Source organism: Nothoprocta perdicaria, unplaced genomic scaffold (genome assembly GCF_003342845.1).
Source record: "Nothoprocta perdicaria isolate Ctin4 unplaced genomic scaffold, notPer1 scaffold_0, whole genome shotgun sequence".
Lineage (NCBI taxonomy): Eukaryota > Metazoa > Chordata > Aves > Tinamiformes > Tinamidae > Nothoprocta > Nothoprocta perdicaria.
The window spans coordinates 3,396,278-3,405,150 of NW_020454092.1; positions in this window are offsets into that span (position 1 = coordinate 3,396,278).

Consider the following 8,873-nt stretch of genomic DNA (forward strand, 5'->3'; position numbering starts at 1 on the left):
GATAGACTTTGTTGTATAAACGTTTTCTAAAGGCAGTTTCATGATTTTGGGTCTTTTTCTTCCAGTCTCTTTCAGTCCTTGGATTATTTGACATGTCAAGATTGTTTATACCTTGCCTCAGTTTCCTCTTCTTTATGATTTAAGGGATGCTTAATCATTTGTTTTGTAATTTTATTTTCAGCACAGTGTCTCTGAAACATAGGCTGCAAATTAAAACAATTCTATTCCCTGCACTATGCAGAGGACTGACCACCATCCTTGAATTTTCCTGAGGTTGCCCTGGGAAGTCCAGCCCAGCTGCAGTCATTCAGCTGACCCCAGGCTCAAGATAACCCTTACAGCCCAGTTTTTATTTAGCCCAAGAACAAAACCAAGGAGGGGGATATGTGTTTTACATCCCTCCCTTGGCAGGGTCCCGAAGGAAGCACTTGAAGCTTGATGCAGTCCCAGTTTTCTCTATTGCCTGACTGATCCATTTGGGATGAAGCATCTCTAAGATTTTTCTCATCTGAAATGATTCACTTTTAAACTTCTTTCTCTCTGAACCTACTGTCATATACTCAAGGGCCCAAGAAGTAGCAGTAAGCTGCTTTTTCTTATTCTAATATTCCTATATGTGTGGTGTAAAAATCAGATAGCAGAGAAGGGATAAGCAGTGGAGGAGACCTTCATATTCACTAGAACTCTTCTTTTTACTAGAAAATGGTGTCAGACTATAGTAACTATTTGTTAATATGTACCTTAGCTGACTGGAGTATGTTTTTAATATGTGTAATAGCATTTTTTATTTATTTATTTTTTACATTACTTTCATTGTGTTAAGGATTTTATACTAGAGCCGAATAACTGAACAGATTTTATGCCAGTAATGAGTATGTGAATTTTAAATCTTGTTTTTCACAAACCCCTCTTTTCACAGGTTCTCAGGATGGCTGAGGGGAGCCGAATTGCCAGATTCACTTTTTTTTTTTTTTTTCCCCCGCATTAAAGTGAGAGAGAATTTGAGAATTTTTGAATATGTTAACACAAAACCTCCTTAAGAATGGGCATCCTGATGAAATTAATGCTGTTGAGGAAAATTTAAATGCAGGTTCCAAATTATCTAATGATAGACTTCGGTTATAGTTCCCTGTTAGTCCCCAAAAATCTCAATATCTCATTTGGCTTATTCTTTTAAATGACATGCTAAACTCTTAAAGCTGTGTTTTTAAAACACAAATGAGCATTTTTGGAACCATTTATCCTCTATGGAGTCATTTGCCTTACAGGATTCCTATTAGTAAGACTCCTTTTATCTTCAATACACACTGTTTTCTACAAAGTTTCAAGCAATTGCTCCTGTCAATATTCTTTCAGGGTTTGTTGGTCTCAGGCAACAGAGGCATCACAGCACGAGGGTTATTGGTATGTCCATTAGGATAAATAAATGTGCTTTACATCTCTATTTAAATAGTGCTGTGCTGAGTGAGCCTCCCAGTGCAGTACATCAGAGCGCTAATGTAGAAATAGAGACCACAGCAGTACTGCTACCTTGTCCTTTCTCGCAGTGGTGTCTGCACAGGCACTGTCAAGGCAGGAGCATGAGAAATGGTGCAGGTGTCTCTGCATCGCAGCTCTGCACGCCAGGGAGCCAGGCGATGATGGAGCTGGAAACGTGGGACTTCGTCTCACACTGGGCTTACCTAAAGTCATCACAGAAAAACAACTAGCCCCACTCAAAACCTACTAACCTAAAAGCTACTGGAGCCAGTCAGAAGTCACAACTGCGAGGAGACATGGAAAGCCAACCAAGTGCACAGAAGCTGACAAAAGGGTTTGGAGGAACCAGCCAACAGAGGCATGAAAAAGGTACAGTTACCAGCTCTTGACACCTCTGGTTAGAAAGGCAATGAGGGAACATTTCTAATGTTGTTGAAATATATCAGAATAGGAAGGATAAGTTGGAAAAATAGCAGTCTTCATGCTGCTCTTTGTCCCCTTGGGGATCACTGAGCACCTGGCAAAGGGGATGCTGCTGAGCTGGGGCAGACGGAAGGGACACAACGTCCTTCACTGGTGAAAACAGAGAAAAGCTGGGGCATTCAGTTCCCCTTTCAAAGATGCTCGTGGTCTTAATGAATTTTCGGTGTGTGGACTGTATGTCTGCTCGTGAGCAGTGACCCTTTGAGAGGCAAGTTTTGACTTTTGGCAAAACCCACTTGGTGTGGTCCTCTCATCCCATCTGTGAGAAAAGTAGTGTTTTACAGGGCTAGTGTGTGGTGTTAATGGATCCAAACCCAGCAGACTCATTTTTGAAATGCAGGTGTATGGTATAATAGCATATACAGATTTCCTTTTAATAGCACAGCTAGGAAAGCTCATGCTTTACAGAATACTTCATTAAAATGAAAAGGGCATCAATATTTTTTTTTCCAGATAAATACATATTTGAGTTTATCTAACAATATCCTTGTAAAATTAATTACAAAAACATATATTAGCTGAGCCACAACCAAACTACTCCTTGTTTACCTGAATTAGAAAAAGGATGATTAATGGTAATGAACATGTTACATTACTCATTTGTCAAAAAAGATCAATAATGTTAAACACCCCAGGAAAGTCACAAAGCTGCCCCTAACACTGTGCCAGCTTTGTGACCAAGCCTAGTAGGAAGCGCTGGTTTAAGGGGCCACCCCTCCCTGCCCCGTGCGATCTGCCTCCCCTGGGGCCCTGTCAAACTTGCAGGCTCCACAGCTGGGCTGCTTTAACACTTGGGGCTGGGGAGCGACCTATGTTAATGGCAGGAAAAAAAAAAAACTTGAAAATAAGGGTGGTAAAGTTTTGAATTCTTGGGTTATTTTGCAATTCAGATGACTTCGCGGGAGCGGGTGTAGCGACGCCAAGGCAGATCACTGATGTGCCAAGAGCGGCTGCTGCAGACGCCCTCGCTCTGGGCCGCGCGCTTGCCCCCGGAGCAGTGTTTCTCCTACGTTTTTGTGTTTCTGTCTGACTCGGTGTGGACTCATGGAGGCAACAACCACCAAGGAGCAATTAGTGCTCACCTAGGGAGAGCTTGTGTAGTCAAATCGAGTCATCCCTGAATCAGCACTGCGCCTGGCTCATATCCTGAGCGGAGACCTCATTTCTCCATCCAAAGTCTTGAGACGACGGGAAACAGTGAAGCCATGGAGCCCATGCATTAGTTTAAAAACAAGTAACACAAAAACAACTAGTTCATGACACGTGAATATATGGAAACCCTTTTTGACATTACATGAACACATAATCTGTAGATTCAAGGATTGCTTTATTCTGGATAGAGGAGTGGGGTGCAACCCTTCACACAGTCTTGCTGATTTTGTACTGATCCCCACTCTTATCCCCACTTTAACCTTCTGGCTCATTTTTCCCCACCGACAGTTTGAGTGCCTTGGTATTTAAATACCTTGGAGTGAAATTTCAAGTTCTAATTAGTGTTTGTAAAATGTTTTGGGTTACTTGGATCAAAGTGTGATATATTATTTAGTAATATTTATGACTGTGAGGTAGGTGCCAACATGTGCATGTTGCGGTGAACGCACTCATTTGTATTTCATTATCCATTACTGTTGTTATCTGTTTACATTGGTTATTTAGACTTTTTACAGCCTTGGTTTTAACGTGGATTGCTGTGCATTCCTATGTGGAAAAGATCTACTCGTATGCAGGGAATGGATGACTAATTCAGCACTCTGAATTAGACCTGCATGGTATGTATAAGGTTTTTTGGTCTGTATGCGCAAAAACGCACTCATATCAGACCAGATCAAGGGCACGTGCAGAGAAAGGGTCCGAGTTCTCACTTGTGATCTGAGATGAGTGGGCCTGGAAAATGTCATCAAAAGACATCGAGTGAAACCCTAGTCCTGCACATCAGGAAACTGGGAATTGGGGTGCACAAGAGCCCAGTGTTGGGCAGGAAAGGCCGACAAGCACTTCTGGTGCCGCCTTGTTCAGCTGATCCCTGTGAACAGCGCCCAGCAGACTGGAACAGCCCCACGATTCCCAGAGGAAGAATTTGCTGGTAGGAGAGTGTCTCCTGGCTGAGCATTCAGACTCTGAAGAATGGGATATCCCATGGTGGAAAGTGTACAGGGCAAACCCTTCTTGAGGTGGCAAAAAGATGCTAGAAGGAAATCTGAGGGAGGAAAGCCCCCATGTTCAGGGAAGCTGTGCGAAATCAAGGTAAGAGGGAAAGAGGACCTCACTTTGCACCATGCTGCAGGTGGCATCGCCTTCAGTTGTACAGACACCAAGCATTGTGAAAAGAAAAACAATGTTAAAGTGCAAGGGTGTAAATGCAACCTTTGATATGGAAACACACAGGAAAAGGCTGGATAGGGCATGTGGACTTGAATCTGTGCTTTCAAGAACTGCTCTTCAATAATGTCCTCCGAGGCGGTCCATAGCCTTGTACTTAAAATATAGAAAGTCTATAGCAGTATTACTATGGCAAAGTAGAAGAGAAAGTAAGTACTTTCGTTACCAGGAATTAGATCAGCTACACAATTTTAACAGAGCTCTAACTGAATGGTTGACCTGTGTATGAAAAAGCGAAAAAAGAAAAAAAAAAAAAAAAAAAAGGGGGAAAAGGAAAAAAAAAAAAGTGATGTTGACCACAAGATATGTTTCAACTTGGGCTTAGGTTCTAATATGTTAAGTTCAATAATTATGAATTTGTTCAAATGTATGTATATACATAAATGTGCAAGATGTACCCATATTTTCCCTGAAATACATTTATAAATCTCTATCTCAGTTTTATAAAACATACAAACCTAAATGATTAACAGTGGTTTGAAATAGAACTGACATTGGTTAATTAGAATAGGAATGCACTATGTTTTAAGACCAGAACTAAATTGTTGTACAAGGAGCTAATTCATTATATGGAAGAAAGAAATAATTGCTGAGGACAGCAGCCAGTATGGCAAGGTCTGTTGTAATCTGTTTTCTCTTTCTTTCCTGTCTCCAAGGTTTCGCTTTTCCATGTGACCCTAAAGAGTGGACATGAAAGGCATGTATTTGCTTGAAAGGGGAGAAATAAAATATATGTCTTGACTTTAAGTGGTTCTACACAACACTGGCTCTTGAGTCAGATTTTGTTCCCTGTACATATGGTCCTCTCTCAGTTCCTCTGCTATTGTGTTCAATGTCACTTTTGCTGAAGGGAAGTGGCTGAAATGTCACTTTAACCAAATATCTTGAGATTTTGGAGGCAGGACTGAACCTGAAAGGAGATTGCTTCTCATGGGAAAATCCTGCTGTTAGACAGTGAGATGGAAATCACAGCTGGCTTCCAAAATTAGTGAGAAAACAGTTTTTTTTTTTTTTTTTTTTTTAAGTTGGGTAGACATCTGAGACAGGTTCTAAAGCACAAAGAATCCAACCATACCAGGGCATTTGGTTACATGGGCAACCAGAGCTGCTGCAGGAGAAAGTCTCCTGGTCGCACTAGCCAGAGGGTGAACCTGCCATGTGCTTGCTGTACACCAACACCTTTCCGAGGTGTTCTTCATTTCTTTCAGGCTCTGCCAGTATTACATAGCAATTATTATTATTCTTTAGTTTAAACTTCTAATTAGTTTTTGCTTCCACTGTACAAATTTTCCTGCATGCAGAAAGGGAACTGTTTTGCATATCTTTTAATAGGACTAATGCTGAACTGCAGTCACTGAAGACAACGACCATTCCCACTAGGATTCTCAGGCAGAAATGAATCCGTCTCTAATAAGACTGACTGCTGCTTCGAATGCTTTTGGTGAGCTGGAAGCAAGGCTGCTCTCTGGGATGCACACTGTCACTCTGCATTTAGGGAGTGGGTTACAAAATCTGTGGGGACTTGGAAGATGGAGATGATTTAGAAAACTAGCACTCAAGAAAAGACACTGGATGCAGAAGACTAAGCTGTGTTAGATGGTTGGGGATGTCCACTGATGATATCAGAATCTGGATCCACCTGGTGTCTCCTGGGAGCACGGTGACCAGCGCCTGCAGCCTGCCAGCTGAATGGAGGACCCCAGACTGTGTGTGAAAAGACAGTGCGACCAATGCTTGTGCCTTCTCTTCACCTGCTTTTCATTATATTATAGCTCTTCTACACCTTGCACACTTAAGGACAGTCATTGCTCTTTTTCTTATCTCCAAGCAATACAGATAATTCTGCATTTTATATGGTAAAGTCAGTATACTTTACAACTATTAATTTCAAGAACTTTTTTGGAACCTTTTAGTTTCCAAGACCAGAAACACTTTTCAGATAGTAGCTTACTCATGTTTAAAAGTCTACCTGTATAAATGCTGCTTTTTTTTTTTTTTTTCTCTCTCTTTTGCTGGTAGTCATTTGCTTTAATCAAATGTTTTAATATCCCAAGGAATCATTTGAATATTCTCTTTCAGGTTTTGGGAAGTTGTATTTTTTTCCTTCAAAAGATGCTGAATAGATTTGTGAAGTGACAGCTCTTCAGGAACGTGTGAAAGTGCACTAACATCGTCTGATACCCCTCAAACCAGAGAGATATCTTCCCTATGTCTCGTGCTAGGAACACAGGCCTACAGGTAGGTGTCCTCTGCCTTGCTGCTAGTTTCAGTAAGCACGTTTAGAGGAAAGTAGTTTTCTCTCATCTATTCAAGTTTTAATTAACTGAAAATATGTCTTCCATTATTTTAGCTCACTGGTAGCAATTTCTACTCACCTACCCATATATACGTAGACACAAATGCATATATTTATAAATGTACATGTAGAAAGAAGTAATTCCCTTAAAACATTTAATTAAATTAGACAATTAAATGATACTGAGGAAGCAGTCACATGCTACTGTGTTCTGACATTTTCAGCTGTCTAATGAATTTGAGTTATTATGATCGATCACTACAGCTTTAAGCCATATGCTGTATCCACCATCTGATATTTTGAATTTATAGCTTCCTGTATTGAATACTTACCCTTTAATCTTTTTTTTTTTTTTTTTTTTCACTAGGAAAATATTTCTAATGTGAAAAGAAGCTACAAGTGCAATGCTTGAGCCTCGATTCACCCTTGATATCTGTTTCTTTTCTTTAAAGTAACTGAACGAGACTGGTCCCACTTTGCATATATGTAGAAATTGGAGCCAAGAGGGTGCATCACCTTAGGTCGACTGCTTGCAGGAGCTGTCCTGGGAGAGCTGCAGCTCTAGTCGTTAAGGCAATCTCAGCCAAGTCCGGAGGTATTTGCCTAAAGCCCTGAGAGCCGTCCTTGGTGGTGACGTGACTGCTGGAGCAGGTAGTCTGGCAGCAAGGTCTCCCTAGGAAGTTCCTGCCCTCGGTTGTTTCTTCTAATTTCTTCAAGTAGGTTCGTCACCTGTTGGCTTCCTCTGGTAGAGTAAGTTGTGAGGCTGCTCCTAAACCAACGACTGAAATGAGCTGAGCAGATGATCAGTGGTTTTCCTTGGGCTGTTTCCATGCTCTGATTTCCTGCATAACTCTATGGGTAACTGATGGAAGGGGGCAGCAAGTTGCATTTCAGGGCATGAATGAGTGACTAGGGGTGGTGGTGGGAACTTCCTGGCCACCAGGGAAAATACTCTGCTACTGAAGGAAAAATATTATTGTGCAAAGGCTGAATAAAAATAAAATACGGAGGTCAGGATCTTTGCTTATTATTAAATGATCATGATAATTGCTTTATCTATGCCTTGCTGTCTAAGCTGGTACCTAACTTTCCCGGGAATCTACTCAGTAGTCAGGTTTTGCTCACTCCTTTGGTTACAATACTTGTATATACAGTAGTATTTACTCAGATGATTTAGTTTCCTTGTCCTTCCCTTTGGAGGAGTGACAGTAGGAGAGGAGGAGGTAATAGTGGATTTGATCTTTAAATTGAACTCTGCAGTAGAGGAGAAGTTGCAATGCTTGGTTGATAGCAGAGCCTGCAACAACTCACTCTTTGCCCCTGGAATGTTATTAGCCTTCTTTACTCCTCCTTCCAAAATAAAACACAAAATAAATAAAGCTTCCAGCATCAGTAAACTTCCTGCTGTTTGAACTGGCAGGAAGCCAACTCATTTGGACTGTTCTCCCCACTGGTATAAAACACCCAAGTAAGCAGCATAAAAAAGGAGAGGAGGCCCCTACATGTGAAAGAGCACCTTGCCATGTCTCTGATTTGAGCAATATAACAGGAAATCTGGAAATGATTTTTTAAAAACAAATTCTCTCTCTCTCTGTCTTTTATAGCTCCTTTCTTTTTTGAGCATTTAGCACTACTCCTTCAGAATGTGTAAAGAAACAAAATCCCATGGAGGGCCCATTTCTTAAATGAAAGTTAATTCAGAAAAAAATGTGCATTGATGCAATATTTTTCTAGTGTTTTAGTCTCTTTCATAGGGGATAGTAACATATGTGTTTTTCTTCTCTAGTAACTCACTGTTCAATTCTGTGGCTGAATTAACAAATTCATGTGCAGGAATATGACGTGTTTGCAGAATGCTTTCTGTATACTCATTTAAAAGTATTTATAGTTTGGTTATAGAAACATAACCAAACAGCCCATATTTTCTAGGGATTCAAAAAAGACAGGTTCTGAGGAAAGATTATGTTGTTTTGTTTTTTTTTCAAAGGGTATTTTCTGAATATTTGTTTTTATGTGGGAATTGTTGATAACCTTCACAATTAAAACCATTTGATGCAAGTGGTGAAAATGTGTACTGAGGAGGTTTGTCCAGTGTCAGCTATCCTGGGACTTGAACCCAGGTTGCTGCCTGTACATTTCAGTCTGTGTTTCTGGATTTACACAGGTGAAATGTTGACCTAGAAGAATATGGAACAAACCACTACAGCTTTAAGCTGTGGAGGTTTATCAAAGAAAA